The 19,017-nt window shown below is 42.7% G+C and overlaps 8 non-coding genes across 8 annotated transcripts; 6 read left to right on the top strand and 2 right to left on the bottom strand.

Annotated features, from left to right (window-relative positions):
• The first annotated feature begins 1,018 nt into the window (after positions 1–1,018).
• trnan-guu lies at positions 1,019–1,092 on the top strand. Its single transcript has one exon. It is a non-coding gene; the product is annotated as a tRNA-Asn (tRNA).
• Positions 1,093–2,533: 1,441 nt separating this feature from the next.
• trnan-guu lies at positions 2,534–2,607 on the top strand. The gene has a single exon. It is a non-coding gene; the product is annotated as a tRNA-Asn (tRNA).
• A 1,441-nt stretch (positions 2,608–4,048) lies between these two features.
• trnan-guu lies at positions 4,049–4,122 on the top strand. Its single transcript has one exon. It is a non-coding gene; the product is annotated as a tRNA-Asn (tRNA).
• Positions 4,123–5,069: 947 nt separating this feature from the next.
• On the top strand, positions 5,070–5,143 carry trnan-guu. The gene has a single exon. It is a non-coding gene; the product is annotated as a tRNA-Asn (tRNA).
• A 1,803-nt stretch (positions 5,144–6,946) lies between these two features.
• On the top strand, positions 6,947–7,020 carry trnan-guu. Its single transcript has one exon. It is a non-coding gene; the product is annotated as a tRNA-Asn (tRNA).
• A 1,438-nt stretch (positions 7,021–8,458) lies between these two features.
• Positions 8,459–8,532, top strand: trnan-guu. The gene has a single exon. It is a non-coding gene; the product is annotated as a tRNA-Asn (tRNA).
• A 3,310-nt stretch (positions 8,533–11,842) lies between these two features.
• trnad-guc lies at positions 11,843–11,914 on the bottom strand. Its single transcript has one exon. It is a non-coding gene; the product is annotated as a tRNA-Asp (tRNA).
• A 1,457-nt stretch (positions 11,915–13,371) lies between these two features.
• Positions 13,372–13,444, bottom strand: trnav-aac. Its single transcript has one exon. It is a non-coding gene; the product is annotated as a tRNA-Val (tRNA).
• Positions 13,445–19,017: the final 5,573 nt, after the last annotated feature.

Below are 19,017 nucleotides of genomic sequence, written 5' to 3'. Positions count from 1 at the left end.
ATTATGAATGAATTTGACGATTATATATTACATTCTTGAAAATGCAGTGGTTTAAGATATATATATTTATCAAATGATATTCGTGATTGTGGCTGAATTTACTCCTGCCAGATGCCTTTTAATAAAATGTTGCGCTGACGAAGATTGCTCAGCATTTTTGCCCTTTTAAGGCCATTCAAAAAGCTAACAAACGTTAGAAAACCACAGGGCTACTTCCTTGAAAATGTTGTGGCACTTTCGTTGCACCGTTGACACAACCATTGGAACAAAGTGTTGTTGTGTCGTAAACTCCATGTACAGTTGGATGAGATCACGGATGGCCAGAGGTCAACTGTCAGGGTCAAATACACCACAAGTCTCTGTTGTGCAATTGGTTAGCGCGTTAGACTGTTAAGCTAAAGGTTGGTGGTTTGAGCCGACCCAGGGATGAGAGTTTTCAGTTTGTAGTGCTCCATGAAGCGACATCCTGGACTTGAATTGAGATTCCCTGTGACTTTGGCTGGCTGAGGGTCAATTCCACCACAAGCGTCTGTAGCGCAATCTGTTACCGCGTGGACTGTCAATCTAAAGGTTGGTGCTTTGACCCCATCCAGGGATGACATTTTTCAGATTGTAGCGATGTGAACAGACCCTTCCTGACTTGTAGTGATCTTCCATGTGACTTTGGCCTGCTGAGGGTCATTATAACCACTCCTCTCTGTGGCACAATTCCTTGAAACTGTTGCGGCACTTTCGTTGCACGTTGACACAACCATTGGAACAAAGTGTCATTTTGTCGAAAACTCCATGTACAGTTGGATGAGATCACAGATGGCCAGAGGTCAAGTGTCAGGGTCAAATACACCACAAGTCTCTGTGAAGCAATTGGTCAGCGCGTTAGACTGTCAATTTAAAGGTTGGTGCTTCGACCCCACCCAGGGATGACATTTTTCAGATTGCAGCGATGTGAACAGACCCTTCCTGACTTGTAGTGATCTTCCATGTGACTTTGGCCTGCTGAGGGTCAATATAACCGAATGTCTCTGTGGCGCAATTGGTTAGCGCGTTAGACTGTTAATCTAAAGGTTGGTGGTTCGAGCCCACCCAGGGACGGTAGCTTTACATTTCTGCTGTTGTGGAAAGACCTTCCTGGACTTACAGAAGGCTAGTTTTTGACCTGCTGTGTTTCCTGTTATCTTATGTGATTGGTGTGTTGTTGAACGTGAAAGACGACAATTTGCTATACCTACTGGTTACTGGTAAAATGGCTGTCAATGTTCTGTGATCTTCTGTTACTCAATAGCTTGATCATTCTGTGGTCTCCAAGGAACATATCATTTATTAATATTAATCCGGCTAGTATTCCAATGTAAAATATGTCAATCTGGCATGAAAAACTTTAGCATTTATATTTATCTCGCTTGAAGGACAATGTTGGTCCAGTGTGTGTGTGTGTGTGATTGTGTGTATATGTGTGCCTGTATGCCATGAAAGTGACTCGCCATTATATCATACTTCCGGGGTCAGTCCCCTAATTATTATGAATGAATTTGACGATTATATATTACATTCTTGAAAATGCAGTGGTTTAAGATATATATATTTATCAAATGATATTCGTGATTGTGGCTGAATTTACTCCTGCCAGATGCCTTTTAATAAAATGTTGCGCTGACGAAGATTGCTCAGCATTTTTGCCCTTTTAAGGCCATTCAAAAAGCTAACAAACGTTAGAAAACCACAGGGCTACTTCCTTGAAAATGTTGTGGCACTTTCGTTGCACGTTGACACAACCATTGGAACAAAGTGTTGTTGTGTCGTAAACTCCATGTACAGTTGGATGAGATCACGGATGGCCAGAGGTCAACTGTCAGGGTCAAATACACCACAAGTCTCTGTTGTGCAATTGGTTAGCGCGTTAGACTGTTAAGCTAAAGGTTGGTGGTTTGAGCCGACCCAGGGATGAGAGTTTTCAGTTTGTAGTGCTCCATGAAGCGACATCCTGGACTTGAATTGAGATTCCCTGTGACTTTGGCTGGCTGAGGGTCAATTCCACCACAAGCGTCTGTAGCGCAATCTGTTACCGCGTGGACTGTCAATCTAAAGGTTGGTGCTTTGACCCCATCCAGGGATGACATTTTTCAGATTGTAGCGATGTGAACAGACCCTTCCTGACTTGTAGTGATCTTCCATGTGACTTTGGCCTGCTGAGGGTCATTATAACCACTCCTCTCTGTGGCACAATTCCTTGAAACTGTTGCGGCACTTTCGTTGCACGTTGACACAACCATTGGAACAAAGTGTCATTTTGTCGAAAACTCCATGTACAGTTGGATGAGATCACAGATGGCCAGAGGTCAAGTGTCAGGGTCAAATACACCACAAGTCTCTGTGAAGCAATTGGTCAGCGCGTTAGACTGTCAATTTAAAGGTTGGTGCTTCGACCCCACCCAGGGATGACATTTTTCAGATTGCAGCGATGTGAACAGACCCTTCCTGACTTGTAGTGATCTTCCATGTGACTTTGGCCTGCTGAGGGTCAATATAACCGAATGTCTCTGTGGCGCAATTGGTTAGCGCGTTAGACTGTTAATCTAAAGGTTGGTGGTTCGAGCCCACCCAGGGACGGTAGCTTTACATTTCTGCTGTTGTGGAAAGACCTTCCTGGACTTACAGAAGGCTAGTTTTTGACCTGCTGTGTTTCCTGTTATCTTATGTGATTGGTGTGTTGTTGAACGTGAAAGACGACAATTTGCTATACCTACTGGTTACTGGGAAAATGGCTGTCAATGTTCTGTGATCTTCTGTTACTCAATAGCTTGATCATTCTGTGGTCTCCAAGGAACATATCATTTATTAATATTAATCCGGCTAGTATTCCAATGTAAAATATGTCAATCTGGCATGAAAAACTTTAGCATTTATATTTATCTCGCTTGAAGGACAATGTTGGTCCAGTGTGTGTGTGTGTGTGATTGTGTGTATATGTGTGCCTGTATGCCATGAAAGTGACTCGCCATTATATCATACTTCCGGGGTCAGTCCCCTAATTATTATGAATGAATTTGACGATTATATATTACATTCTTGAAAATGCAGTGGTTTAAGATATATATATTTATCAAATGATATTCGTGATTGTGGCTGAATTTACTCCTGCCAGATGCCTTTTAATAAAATGTTGCGCTGACGAAGATTGCTCAGCATTTTTGCCCTTTTAAGGCCATTCAAAAAGCTAACAAACGTTAGAAAACCACAGGGCTACTTCCTTGAAAATGTTGTGGCACTTTCGTTGCACGTTGACACAACCATTGGAACAAAGTGTTGTTGTGTCGTAAACTCCATGTACAGTTGGATGAGATCACGGATGGCCAGAGGTCAACTGTCAGGGTCAAATACACCACAAGTCTCTGTTGTGCAATTGGTTAGCGCGTTAGACTGTTAAGCTAAAGGTTGGTGGTTTGAGCCGACCCAGGGATGAGAGTTTTCAGTTTGTAGTGCTCCATGAAGCGACATCCTGGACTTGAATTGAGATTCCCTGTGACTTTGGCTGGCTGAGGGTCAATTCCACCACAAGCGTCTGTAGCGCAATCTGTTACCGCGTGGACTGTCAATCTAAAGGTTGGTGCTTTGACCCCATCCAGGGATGACATTTTTCAGATTGTAGCGATGTGAACAGACCCTTCCTGACTTGTAGTGATCTTCCATGTGACTTTGGCCTGCTGAGGGTCATTATAACCACTCCTCTCTGTGGCACAATTCCTTGAAACTGTTGCGGCACTTTCGTTGCACGTTGACACAACCATTGGAACAAAGTGTCATTTTGTCGAAAACTCCATGTACAGTTGGATGAGATCACAGATGGCCAGAGGTCAAGTGTCAGGGTCAAATACACCACAAGTCTCTGTGAAGCAATTGGTCAGCGCGTTAGACTGTCAATTTAAAGGTTGGTGCTTCGACCCCACCCAGGGATGACATTTTTCAGATTGCAGCGATGTGAACAGACCCTTCCTGACTTGTAGTGATCTTCCATGTGACTTTGGCCTGCTGAGGGTCAATATAACCGAATGTCTCTGTGGCGCAATTGGTTAGCGCGTTAGACTGTTAATCTAAAGGTTGGTGGTTCGAGCCCACCCAGGGACGGTAGCTTTACATTTCTGCTGTTGTGGAAAGACCTTCCTGGACTTACAGAAGGCTAGTTTTTGACCTGCTGTGTTTCCTGTTATCTTATGTGATTGGTGTGTTGTTGAACGTGAAAGACGACAATTTGCTATACCTACTGGTTACTGGGAAAATGGCTGTCAATGTTCTGTGATCTTCTGTTACTCAATAGCTTGATCATTCTGTGGTCTCCAAGGAACATATCATTTATTAATATTAATCCGGCTAGTATTCCAATGTAAAATATGTCAATCTGGCATGAAAAACTTTAGCATTTATATTTATCTCGCTTGAAGGACAATGTTGGTCCAGTGTGTGTGTGTGTGTGATTGTGTGTATATGTGTGCCTGTATGCCATGAAAGTGACTCGCCATTATATCATACTTCCGGGGTCAGTCCCCTAATTATTATGAATGAATTTGACGATTATATATTACATTCTTGAAAATGCAGTGGTTTAAGATATATATATTTATCAAATGATATTCGTGATTGTGGCTGAATTTACTCCTGCCAGATGCCTTTTAATAAAATGTTGCGCTGACGAAGATTGCTCAGCATTTTTGCCCTTTTAAGGCCATTCAAAAAGCTAACAAACGTTAGAAAACTACAGGGCTACTTCCTTGAAAATGTTGTGGCACTTTCGTTGCACGTTGACACAACCATTGGAACAAAGTGTCATTTTGTCGAAAACTCCATGTACAGTTGGATGAGATCACAGATGGCCAGAGGTCAAGTGTCAGGGTCAAATACACCACAAGTCTCTGTGAAGCAATTGGTCAGCGCGTTAGACTGTCAATTTAAAGGTTGGTGCTCCGACCCCACCCAGGGATGACATTTTTCAGATTGCAGCGATGTGAACAGACCCTTCCTGACTTGTAGTGATCTTCCATGTGACTTCGGCCTGCTGAGGGTCAACATAACCGAATGTCTCTGTGGCGCAATTGGTTAGCGTGTTAGACTGTTAATCTAAAGGTTGGTGGTTCGAGCCCACCCAGGGACAGTAGCTTTACATTTCTGCTGTTGTGGAAAGACCTTCCTGGACTTACAGAAGGCTAGTTTTTGACCTGCTGTGTTTCCTGTTATCTTATGTGATTGGTGTGTTGTTGAACGTGAAAGACGACAATTTGCTATACCTACTGGTTACTGGTAAAATGGCTGTCAATGTTCTGTGATCTTCTGTTACTCAATAGCTTGATCATTCTGTGGTCTCCAAGGAACATATCATTTATTAATATTAATCCGGCTAGTATTCCAATGTAAAATATGTCAATCTGGCATGAAAAACTTTAGCATTTATATTTATCTCGCTTGAAGGACAATGTTGGTCCAGTGTGTGTGTGTGTGTGATTGTGTGTATATGTGTGCCTGTATGCCATGAAAGTGACTCGCCATTATATCATACTTCCGGGGTCAGTCCCCTAATTATTATGAATGAATTTGACGATTATATATTACATTCTTGAAAATGCAGTGGTTTAAGATATATATATTTATCAAATGATATTCGTGATTGTGGCTGAATTTACTCCTGCCAGATGCCTTTTAATAAAATGTTGCGCTGACGAAGATTGCTCAGCATTTTTGCCCTTTTAAGGCCATTCAAAAAGCTAACAAACGTTAGAAAACTACAGGGCTACTTCCTTGAAAATGTTGTGGCACTTTCGTTGCACGTTGACACAACCATTGGAACAAAGTGTTGTTGTGTCGTAAACTCCATGTACAGTTGGATGAGATCACGGATGGCCAGAGGTCAACTGTCAGGGTCAAATACACCACAAGTCTCTGTTGTGCAATTGGTTAGCGCGTTAGACTGTTAAGCTAAAGGTGGCTGGTTCGAGCCCACCCAGGTACGGTAGCTTTACATTTCTGCCTTTGTGGAAAGACCTTCCTGGACTTACAGAAGGTTCGTTTTTGACCTGCTGTGTTTCCTGTTATCTTATGTGATTGGTGTGTTGTTGAACGTGAAAGACGACAATTTGCTATACCTACTGGTTACTGGTAAAATGGCTGTCAATGTTCTGTGATCTTCTGTTACTCAATAGCTTGATCATTCTGTGGTCTCCAAGGAACATATCATTTATTAATATTAATCCGGCTAGTATTCCAATGTAAAATATGTCAATCTGGCATGAAAAACTTTAGCATTTATATTTATCTCGCTTGAAGGACAATGTTGGTCCAGTGTGTGTGTGTGTGTGTGTGATTGTGTGTATATGTGTGCCTGTATGCCATGAAAGTGACTCGCCATTATATCATACTTCCGGGGTCAGTCCCCTAATTATTATGAATGAATTTGACGATTATATATTACATTCTTGAAAATGCAGTGGTTTAAGATATATATATTTATCAAATGATATTTGTGATTGTGGCTGAATTTACTCCTGCCAGATGCCTTTTAATAAAATGTTGCGCTGACGAAGATTGCTCAGCATTTTTGCCCTTTTAAGGCCATTCAAAAAGCTAACAAACGTTAGAAAACTACAGGGCTACTTCCTTGAAAATGTTGTGGCACTTTCGTTGCACGTTGACACAACCATTGGAACAAAGTGTCATTTTGTCGAAAACTCCATGTACAGTTGGATGAGATCACAGATGGCCAGAGGTCAAGTGTCAGGGTCAAATACACCACAAGTCTCTGTGAAGCAATTGGTCAGCGCGTTAGACTGTCAATTTAAAGGTTGGTGCTCCGACCCCACCCAGGGATGACATTTTTCAGATTGCAGCAATGTGAACAGACCCTTATTGACTTGTAGTGATCTTCCATGTGACTTTGGCCTGCTGAGGGTCAATATAACAGAATGTCTCTGTGGCGCAATTGGTTAGCGCGTTAGACTGTTAATCTAAAGGTTGGTGGTTCAAGCCCACCCAGGGACGTAAGCTTTACATTTCTGCTGTTGTAGAAAGACCTTCCTGGACTTACAGCAGGCTAGTTTTTGACCTGCTGTGTTTCCTGTTATCTTATGTGATTGTTGTGTTGTTGAACGTGAAAGACGACAATTTGCTATACCTACTGGTTACTGGTTAAATGGCTGTCAATGTTCTGTGATCTTCTGTTACTCAATAGCTTGATCATTCTGTGGTCTCCAAGGAACATATCATTTATTAATATTAATCCGGCTAGTATTCCAATGTAAAATATATCAATCTGGCATGAAAAACTTTAGCATTTATATTTATCTCGCTTGAAGGACAATGTTGGTCCAGTGTGTGTGTGTGTGATTGTGTGTATATGTGTGCCTGTATGCCATGAAAGTGACTCGCCATTATATCATACTTCCGGGGTCAGTCCCCTAATTATTATGAATGAATTTGACGATTATATATTACATTCTTGAAAATGCAGTGGTTTAAGATATATATTTATCAAATGATATTTGTGATTGTGGCTGAATTTACTCCTGCCAGATGCCTTTTAATAAAATGTTGCGCTGACGAAGATTGCTCAGCATTTTTGCCCTTTTAAGGCCATTCAAAAAGCTAACAAACGTTAGAAAACTACAGGGCTACTTCCTTGAAAATGTTGTGGCACTTTCGTTGCACCTTGACACAACCATTGGAACAAAGTGTTGTTGTGTCGTAAACTCCATTTACAGTTGGATGAGATCACGGATGGCCAGAGGTCAACTGTCAGGGTCAAATACACCACAAGTCTCTGTTGTGCAATTGGTTAGCGCGTTAGACTGTTAAGCTAAAGGTTGGTGGTTTGAGCCGACCCAGGGATGAGAGTTTTCAGTTTGTACTGCTCCATGAAGCGACATCCTGGACTTGAATTGAGATTCCCTGTGACTTTGGCTGGCTGAAGGTCAATTCCACCACAAGCTTCTGTAGCGCAATCTGTTACCGCGTTGGACTGTCAATCTAAAGGTTGGTGCTTTGACCCCATCCAGGGATGACATTTTTCAGATTGTAGCGATGTGAACAGACCCTTCCTGACTTGTAGTGATCTTCCATGTGACTTTGGCCTGCTGAGGGTCATTATAACCACTCCTCTCTGTGGCACAATTCCTTGAAACTGTTGCGGCAGTTTCGTTGCACGTTGACACAACCATTGGAACAAAGTGTCATTTTGTCGAAAACTCCATGTACAGTTGGATGAGATCACAGATGGCCAGAGGTCAAGTGTCAGGGTCAAACACTCCACAAGTTTCTGTGAAGCAATTGGTCAGCGCGTTAGACTGTCAATTTAAAGGTTGGTGCTTCGACCCCACCCAGGGATGACATTTTTCAGATTGTAGCGATGTGAACAGTCCCTTCCTGACTTGTAGTGATCTTCCATGTGACTTTGGCCTGCTGAGGGACAATGTAATTGCAGGTCTCTGTGGTGCAATTGGTTAGCGCGTTAGACTGTTAATCTAAAGGTTGGTGGTTCGAGCCCACCCAGGGATGCAAGCTTTACATTTCTGCTGTTGTAGAAAGACCTTCCTGGACTTACAGTAGGCTAGTTTTTGACCTGCTGTGTTTCCTGTTATCTTATGTGATTGGTGTGTTGTTGAACGTGAAAGATGACAATTTGCTATACCTACTGGTAAAATGGCTGTCAATGTTCTGTGATCTTCTGTTACTCAATAGCTTGATCATTCTGTGGTCTCCAAGGAACATACCATTTATTAATATTAATCCGGGGTCAGTCCCCTAATTATTATGAATGAATTTGATGATTATATATTACATTCTTGAAAATGCAGTGGTTTAAGATATATATCTATCAAATGATATTCGTGATTGTGGCTGAATTTACTCCTGCCAGATGCCTTTTAATAAAATGTTGCGCTGACGAAGATTGCTCGGCATTTTTGCCCTTTTAAGGCCATTCAAAAAGCTAACAAACGTTAGAAAACTACAGGGCTACTTCCTTGAAAATGTTGTGGCACTTTCGTTGCACCTTGACACAACCATTGGAACAAAGTGTTGTTGTGTCGTAAACTCCATGTACAGTTGGATGAGATCACAGATGGCCAGAGGTCAACTGTCAGGGTCAAATACACCACAAGTCTCTGTTGTGCAATTGGTTAGCTCGTTAGACTGTTAAGCTAAAGGTTGGTGGTTTGAGCCGACCCAGGGATGAGAGTTTTCAGTTTGTAGTGCTCCATGAAGCGACATCCTGGACTTGAATTGAGATTCCCTGTGACTTTGCCTGGCTGAGGGTCAATTCCACCACAAGCTTCTGTAGCGCAATCTGTTACCGCGTTGGACTGTCAATCTAAAGGTTGGTGCTTTGACCCCATCCAGGGATGACATTTTTCAGATTGTAGCGATGTGAACAGACCCTTCCTGACTTGTAGTGATCTTCCATGTGACTTTGGCCTGCTGAGGGTCATTATAATCACTCCTCTCTGTGGCACAATTCCTTGAAACTGTTGCGGCAGTTTCGTTGCACGTTGACACAACCATTGGAACAAAGTGTCATTTTGTCGAAAACTCCATGTACAGTTGGATGAGATCACAGATGGCCAGAGGTCAAGTGTCAGGGTCAAACACACCACAAGTCTCTGTGAAGCAATTGGTCAGCGCGTTAGACTGTCAATTTAAAGGTTGGTGCTTCGACCCCACCCAGGGATGACATTTTTCAGATTGTGGCGACGTGAACAGACCCTTCCTGACTTGTAGTGATCTTCCATGTGACTTTGGCCTGCTGAGCGTCAATATAATTGCATGTCTCTGTGGTGCAATTGGTTAGCGCGTTAGACTGTTAATCTAAAGGTTGGGGGCCTGGCTAGTAGGTATGGTGGTGATGGTGGTCTTGGGCGCCTTGTCTTGGGGGGCTGGCCAGTAGGTATGGTGGTGATGGTGGTCGTGGGGGCTTGGCCAGTAGGTATGGTGGTGATGGTGGTCTTGGGGGCCTGGCCAGTAGGTATGGTGGTGGTGGTGGTCTTGGGGGCTTGGCCATTAGGTATGGTGGTGATGGTGGTCTTGGGGGCTTGGCCAGTATGTATGGTGGTGATGGTGGTCTTGGGGGCCTGGCCAGTAGGTATGGTGATGGTGATGGTGGTCTTGGGGGCCTGGTCCCATGGTGGTGAGGTGTACAGGGCCAGCTGCATGGCCCAGTTGCTGAGAGGCCTCATGTAGGCTCCCACACTGTCCGGTAGCAGCCCTCTGCCCTACCGTATACCCTCCTCCAGCATAACCTGACACAGAGCGAGAGTGGGCTGAGATATTGGGATTGATTTATTATTTGGTCAATTGTCTGGATATTTTGGTTTGAAATGTGGAAGATGAGAGAGGATAGTAAGTAATATAACATTCAAACATTTCTACCGTTTGTTGAATTTACTCAAATGACCGTACAAAATGTGTCACTCGTTGGATCATAGTGGCGGCCAGTCCGTACACCACCCCGGTCTATACCTAGTCTGACTGGACACTGGAACGGTCAGGCACCCCCTCTGGCCTCATACCGTTGACCGCACCCATCTGACCCCTAGCAAAACTCACCACATTCAGGTGAAACATAGACTTCAGTGCACTGCAAATCTTTTATTTAGAAAGGGCCTGGGGAGGGGGTTAGAACAGCTGTGCTTAGTTTTGTTAGATTCAAAGTGTGATCAGAATGTGTTGTTGAGTCTGGAAGTCATTCATAATAATTACAATATAAAATTGTATTTTAAGCTCTTTTTAAGAAAACCAAATTGACTTTACGTAGTCAGAGATTATCAGCACTATTTGAAAAAAGCAACAAGCAATAATATAAGCATTACTATATGCATTTCTAGACCGGCAGGGGTTAAAATAGCAGTCTGATCAGGGGCAAGATATTCCTCTGTTTGTCCAGTGTGTGGCGCTGTTTAGTCAATACTTTTCTATTAGTGTTTTAATAGTCAACAATAGTATTGCTCTTTATGTCTTGGCTTTGTCTGACCTGAAACTCGCAATCTCCCAGTCCAGATGCCCGTAGGAATCACTGGCCGGTGTTATGCCGAAAATCTCCCCCCTGACAGAATTCTCCCCCCCTTCGCCTTCTTCATTGCTGCGACTTGCTTGCTAGTTGAGATTTCTGCTCTTCACTCCGTTGTCAGTTTAGCCTACATTTCACTGATCTTAGTATAAGAAAGCATTTTTGTCTGCCTTTATCGGTTTGGCTATTTGTTTCAAGAGTATGTGGCGGTTCTAGCTTGTATGGCACCCTGGGCGAAACTCCCTTCAGTGTACGCCTCTGCCCGCACCAGGGAGCTCGGGCCCTCTGCATTCGCATGTCGCCCATACCTAAATCCACTACCGATTTTTGTATTAGTCTGTAAATAAATCTCGTTGACAAAATTCGTCATCTCTCCCATGTCTTATTCGACTAGTATTTTTGAAAGTGTAAGGATAATAATTCAGCCACAGTTGTTCTGAAATGTTGATTGCTTGACAACATTTTACTCCCTCCTCTATGTTTAATATAACACACATACATTAATACATTATTAATTTCGGTTGCCTATCCTGTCGTGAAGTTTGTTCTATAGAAAGTATTTGACTCATGTGTGTCACAGAAAGTATTTGACTTTAGTCACAAAATTAAGGAAATTCAAAGGGGGTGAGAATTCTGGCAGGGGGGAGATTTTCGGCACAACACCGGCACACTGGTCTGACATCACACTGCTGTCGTAATTGTAGTACTGGCCTGAAGAGACCGAGAGACCGTAAAGTCAAGCTCTGAATGGCCTGTGAAGTTTATCTCACAGACAGAAATGTAAAAAAGCAATAAAATATATTCCTCCCCGTCGGGGAATTGAACCCCGGTCTCCCGCGTGACAGGCGGGGATACTGACCACTATACTAACGAGGACTAAAAGGTCGGGTTAAATACAATTGTTATGTATTAAGCACCCTGTATGTGGAACTGGCACATAACGCTTTTCCATTGGTATTCCATAGTACTGAGCGATTAATGTTTTTTGTGGTCGGTTCGGTTTCGGTTAGATTATTAAAAAATAATCACGGTTTTTGATATTCAATACACAATGCATTATATGGGTTGAATGCTGTAACAACACAGAATAAAACAACTAATACAAGTCCTTTAATGGTATTGACTGCTTATCACTTATTAACCATCGCGTTCACATTACATTACTTTAAAAAATATTTGTTTTATTTGATCTCATCTCTATATAGCTGCTGCCTACGCTGTCTGCCAAAATCACAATTTTTGTAGATCTTCAATGTAAATATTTCATACTTTAATAAATGTACAATCACTTAAATCATGTACTTTCAGGCTCGCAAAGTACCTGCTTTCTATCCCTCTTGATCGCTGTTTGTCTGCCCTGCAGACTGGACAAGATTAAGCGGGAACGCAACGGATTTTGGTCATTGTAGTTAATTACCACGTTTTCTGCGCAAAACCATGTTGAATATTGGCCTGTGGGAAACTACAACTCCCTAATTTAACTCTACAGAAACTGCAAATCGAGGTAACAGAAAAAAACGAACGAAATGGAATTCAAATTACTGAACCGAAGTAAAAATATATATATATGAATATATCTCTTTTTTATAATAACAAAAAAATAACCAACATTTTAGTAAAACGCTCAGCGCTAGTATTCCAGAATCTCAGTTGCTAGTTTTTGAATTTTTGCTTGAATTCAAACTCTATACTATATAAACACCAACTAATTGAAGAAGAATGTGTAAACACAAAGCAAAACCATTTTTTTCTGCATTCAGTCCCCATTCATTACTGAATGCTGGCTGTTAAGGTACTGACGTTCCATAGCAGCTTGTCGAAGGCAGTGCTCCCTCTGTCTAATATATCTCTGAATCGCTGGAAGGCAGCCTCATTGTCCACCAGCCTTTCTCTTGTACACATCACACACAGCCAAAGCCACACAGTACGCACTGAGACAGAGACGGAGAGAGAGCATATTATCATTCCTATAATCTAAAACTAATATGGTGTGAGAGCAATCTTGAAATTACAAAAACGAACAAACTCCATTCCAACCTGAAGGGGATAAAATTACATTTGAAATAAATGTATCAAATAATTAAATACTTTTTTAAAAATTAGAAATTATTTTTATTAAATACATTTGCCCAAATTATATATTTAGTCATGTCTGTATAGATATAAATAATATAATTCTAAATCCTACTGATGAGAGCATAATTTAGCCACAAATAAATTATAGCTGTGGATAAAGCGTTCCATTTCATAATTGCATGCCATAACTTGTCCTCCTGCTAAATTTGAACGCTTAAATACTGTGTATGAAAAAAGTTATTGCCCGCCAAAAAAACTGTTTCCGCCCGGTCTCGAACCGGGGACCTTTCGCGTGTTAGGCGAACGTGATAACCACTACACTACGGAAACCAGATGAAAACATTTGCTGTCTATATAGTTTTATCCTTGTAACTAATCCTACAGAAGCACCCCAATTCTGAAATTTTGTTTTACCTGGTAGATGGACTACATGTCCTGCATGTACTGTATGTCCTGAGTCAGAATCCCTATAATAGTTGTATTATATTATTATCACTGGTAGACGGGTATCCTGGATCAGGTGATTGTCCTGCAGGTCTGCAGAGACTAACTTCAGGTTCAGGTCCTTCCAGTCGGCCGTGTCGTGGATCAGGTAGGCGTTAACGTGCTGACACTGTTCGTCATTTAGAGGTCACAACAGACTCACTCATTGGGTGACATTTTCAAAGTGCAACATTTTCGTGCCTCTGACTTCAATGTATGTCACGAACAACCAAGTTACATGCACATATCTGAAATCAGTACCAGTATTTAACCCAATGTGTAATTGAGAAGTTTATATATGAATTTGTCTCAATGGACCATATCATTTATTTTAATATGAATCCGGCTCGAGGGCCATATTGTTTCTTTGAATATGAATCCAGCTCAAAGGGCCATATTATGAATTGTTTCTAAATGTTGGTGCAGTGTGTGTGAGTAGTTGTCCTATACCTGGTTCCCGAGGTCATGAGGAACTACGTTCTCAACCTTTACGGGAGAATAACTGCCACTCGTCAGATGGAGTCCTTTTGTTCGCTACACACGCAATAACATCTGCTAAATATTTGTATGTGACCAATAACATTTTATTTTAGTTGTTGGGTCACACAAAACCCCACATACAGCTGAAAGAAAATACACAAATAGGGAACACACACACCCACACACTAAAACAAACACACATACCAGGACGGGAGAGAGCTACCACACACACACACGTGTAAACGCATGCACGTGCGCACACACACACACATGCAAACACACACAGAATAACAACCACACCCTGCTTTGCTCACGAATGCCATATTGTAGACTGAGGGCTAGTTAGAGCCTTAGCACGATAAGTGCAAAGGTGGCGTAGAAGTGCACCTAATATGTGTTATACATCCTGTACTCCTGACCTATGGGAAGAAGAAAAGAGAGCATTCAACATGATCGAACTCCCACACACAGGCTTAGTGGGGGGGAGTTTATCCTCCCCCATCCGGGAATTCAACCCCGGCCTCTGGCTCTCCCCTAGGGATACTGACCACTACACTAACGAGGACTGAGTGTGCCCTACATATTTTTAAAATACCCGCTCCAACTCACCTCATCTATCAGGTGATTTGCTTAACAAAAGGTACATTTTAATAGCAGTGCTGGTATCCACGAGTGGGTGTGTGTGTGTGTGTGTGTGGGACGCGCACTTGAGCAAGGCACTTAAGCCTAAAGCCGGAATCACACATAAAGACGCACAAAAGAAATATGCGTGCGAAAAAGCAAGGGTCAATTGACATACAATGTGTAGCATATGCCAACGTAATTGTCATGAAAATTCATAATAAACCGTTGTATTTATTCGCATGCAGCCTCTGGGAGTTATTGTTGGGAGTTCCTTTTGATTCACCATAGATGTTCTACAGGGTCCAAATTTTTTGGTTCTAGTCAGGATTCTAGCAGCCGTATTTAGCACTAACTGAAGTTTATTTTGTGCTTTATCCGGGTAGCCGGAAAGTAGAGCATTGCAGTAGTCTAACCTAGAAGCAACAAAAGCATGGATTAACTTTTCTGCATCATTTTTGGACAGAAAGTTTGATTTTTGCAATGTTACGTAGATGGAAAAAAAGCTGTCATTGAAACAGTCTTGATATGTTCGTCAAAAGAGAGATCAGGGTCCAGAGTAACGTCGAGGTCCTTCACAGTTTTATTTGAGACGACTTTACAACCATCAAGATTAATTGTCAGATTCAACAGAAGATCTCTTTGTTTCTTGGGACCTAGAACAAGCATCTCTGTTTTGTCCGAGTTTAAAAGTAGAAAGTTTGCAGCCATCCACTTCCTTATGTCTGAAACACAGGCTTCTAGCGAGGGCAATTTTGGGGCTTCAATCAATCAAGTTTATTTTATATAGCCCTTCGTACATCAGCTAATATCTCGAAGTGCTGTACAGAAACCCAGCCTAAAACCCCAAACAGCTAGTAATGCAGGTGTAGAAGCACAGTGGCTAGGAAAAACTCCCTAGAAAGGCCAAAACCTAGGAAGAAACCTAGAGAGGAACCAGGCTATGAGGGGTGGCCAGTCCTCTTCTGGCTGTGCCGGGTGGAGATTATAACAGAACTATGCCAAGATGTTCAAAAATGTTCATAAGTGACAAGCATGGTCAAATAATAATCATGAATAATTTTCAGTTGGCTTTTCATAGCCGATCATTAAGAGTTGAAAAACAACAGGTCTGGGACAGGTGGCGGTTCCATAACCGCAGGCAGAACAGTTGAAACTGGAATAGCAGCAAGGCCAGGCGGACTGGGGACAGCAAGGAGTCACCACGCCCGGTAGTCCCGATGTATGGTCCTAGGGCTCAGGTCCTCCGAGAGAAAGAAAGAGAGAAGGAGAAAATTAGAGAGAGCATACTTAAATTCACACAGGACACTGGATAAGACAGGAGAAATACTCCAGGTATAACCAACTGACCCTAGCCCCCCGACACAAACTACTGCAGCATAAATACTGGAGGCTGAGACAGGAGCGGTCAGGAGACACTGTGGCCCCATCCGAAGATACCCCCGGACAGGGCCAAACAGGAAGGATATAACCCCACCCACTTTGCCAAAGCACAGCCCCCGCACCACTAGAGGGATATCTTCAACCACCAACTTACAATCCTGAGACAAGGCCGAGTATAGCCCACAAAGATCTCCACCACAGCACAAACCAAGGGGGGGCGCCAACCCAGACAGGAAGATCACGTCAGTAACTCAACCCACTCAAGTGACGCACCCCTCCTAGGGACGGCATGAAAGAGCACCAGTAAGCCAGTGACTCAGCCCCTGTAATAGGGTTAGAGGCAGAAACTAAACTACTAAGAAACTACTACTTCACCATGTTTCATTGAAATGTACAGCTGTGTGTCATCCGCATAGCAGTGAAAGTTAACATTATCTTTTCGAATGACATTCCCAAGAGGTAAAATATATAGTGAAAACAATAGTGGTTCCAAAACGGAACCTTGAGGAACACCGAAATGTACAGTTGATTTGTCAGAGGATAAACCATTCACAGAGACAAACTGATATCTTTCCGACAGATAAGATCTAAACCAGGCCAGAACTTGTCCGTGTAGAGCAATTTGGGTTTCCAATCTCTCCAAAAGAATGTGGTGATCGATGGTATCAAAGGCAGCACTAAGGTCAAGGCCCCTATCTCCCGATTGCTCAGTTTGGCTGGGCGGCCAGCTCTAGGAAGAGTCTTAGTAGTTCCAAACTTCTTCCATTGAAGAATGATGGAGGCCACTGTGTTCTTGGGGACCTTCAATGTTGCGGTATCCTTCCCCAGATCTATGCCTTGACACAAACCTGTCTGAGCTCTACGGACAATTCCTTCGACCTCATGGCTTGGTTTTTGCTCTGACATGCACTGTCAACTGTGGGACCTTATATAGACAGGTGTGTGCCTTTGCAAATCATGTCCAATCAATTGAATTTACCACAGGTGGACTCCAATCAAGTGTGTAGAAACATCTCAAGGATGATCAATGGAAACAGGATGCACCTGAGCTCAATTTCGTATCTCATAGCAAAGGGTCTCAGCCTCCAGCATTTATGTTGGGAGGCTAGGGTCAGTCTGTTATATCTGGAGCATTTATCCTGTCTTATCTGGTGTCCTGTGTGCATTTAAGTATGCTAATTCTCTCCCTCTCCCCTCCTGGAGGACCTGAGCCCTAGGACCATGCCCCAGGACTACCTGGCCTGATGACTCCTTGCTCTCCCCAGTCCACCTGGTCGTGCTGCTGCTCCAGTTTAAACTGTTCTGCCTGTGGCTATGGAACCCTGACCGTTTCACCGGACGTGCTACCTGTCCCGGACCTGCTGTTTTTCGACTGTCTCTCTCTCTACCGCACCTGCTGTCTCTAACTCTGAATGCTCGGCTATGAAAAGCCAACTGACATTTACTCCTGAGGTGCTGACTTGTTGCACCCTCTACAACCACTGTGATTATTATTATTTGACTCTGCTGGTCATCTATGAACATTTGAACATCTTGGCCATGTACTGTTATAATCTCAACCCGGCACAGCCAGAAGAGACGCCTGGTTCCTCTCTAGGTTTCTTCCTAGGTTCCTGCCTTTCTAGGGAGTTTTTCCGAACCACACCTGCAATGCTTGCTGTTTGGGGTTTTAGGCTGGGTTTCTGTATAAGCACTTTGTGACATCGGCTGATATTAAAATGGCTTTATAAATACATTTGATTTGAATACTTACGTAAATGAGGTGTTTTTGTTTTAATACATTTGCAAAAATTTTGAAAAACCTGTTTTCGCTTTGTCATTATTGAGGATTCTGTGTAGATTGCTGATATATTTGTATTTATTTAATCTATTTTAGAATAAGGCTGTAACTTAACAAAATGTGTAGAAAGACAAGGGGTCTGAATACTTTCTGAATGCACTGTATATCTGACTCGTATTTTTGCCTGAATGAAGATATTAAGTGTCTGTCTGTGTGCGTCAGTATTCTGTCAGCCTGCAGAGTGAGGAGGAGATCGAGGAGGAGATCGAGCAGAGCGGCGTCTCGGTCAGTCGATCAGTGTGATGGGTCACGGTCGTCACCTAGAGTCCTGTCTCCACACGGCCTCCAGCCACTTCTCCCTCCCTGCCCCCCTCAATGTTACCCCCGGCTTCAGCACAGACATCGGTACATAACCCAATCCCAACTCTCTACACACACACACCGTCCCCCTATTGTCATCCCCGGGTTCAGGACATACATTGATACGTAGCCCACTCTGCTTGCTTGCTTACTTACTTACCTAGACCCATCTCTCCTCAGTCACCGGTTGCATTCCAAATGCCACTCTTTTCCCTATGTGCCCTGGTCAAAAGTTATGTACTATACAGTGCCATGAAAAGGTATTTGACCCCTTTCTGATTTTCTGTATTTGTGAATTTTTTCGACACTGAATGTTTTTAGTTCTTCACCAAAAACCTAATATTAGATAAAGGGAACCTGAGTGAACCGATAACAGAACATTTTGATAACTTCGTTTATAAAATAAATTATTATGTAATACCCAATTCTCCCGTGTGAAAAAGTAATTGCCCCCTTACACTCAACTGGTTGTGCCACTTTCAGCTACAATGACTCCAACCAAACCCGTTTTGTAGTTGTTGACCAGTCTCTCACATCTCTGTGGAATCAACATTTGAGGGTTTTCGAGCATGAACTGCTCATTTCAGGTGCTGCCACACCATCTCAATCGGGTTTAGGTCTGGACTTTGACTAGGCCATTCCAAAACATTACATTTGTTTCTTTTCAGTCATTCTGATGTACTGCATTCCACAATAAGAGCCTCATATACCAACAGTCAAGCATGGTGGTGGTAGTGTGATGGTTTGGGGATGCGTTGCTGCCTCAGGACCTGGATGACTTTCCATCATTGAAGGA

The sequence above is a fragment of the Salvelinus namaycush genome, chromosome 6 (assembly GCF_016432855.1).
Source record: "Salvelinus namaycush isolate Seneca chromosome 6, SaNama_1.0, whole genome shotgun sequence".
NCBI classification, from domain to species: domain Eukaryota; kingdom Metazoa; phylum Chordata; class Actinopteri; order Salmoniformes; family Salmonidae; genus Salvelinus; species Salvelinus namaycush.
This window is presented reverse-complemented; position numbering and strand designations above follow the sequence as displayed.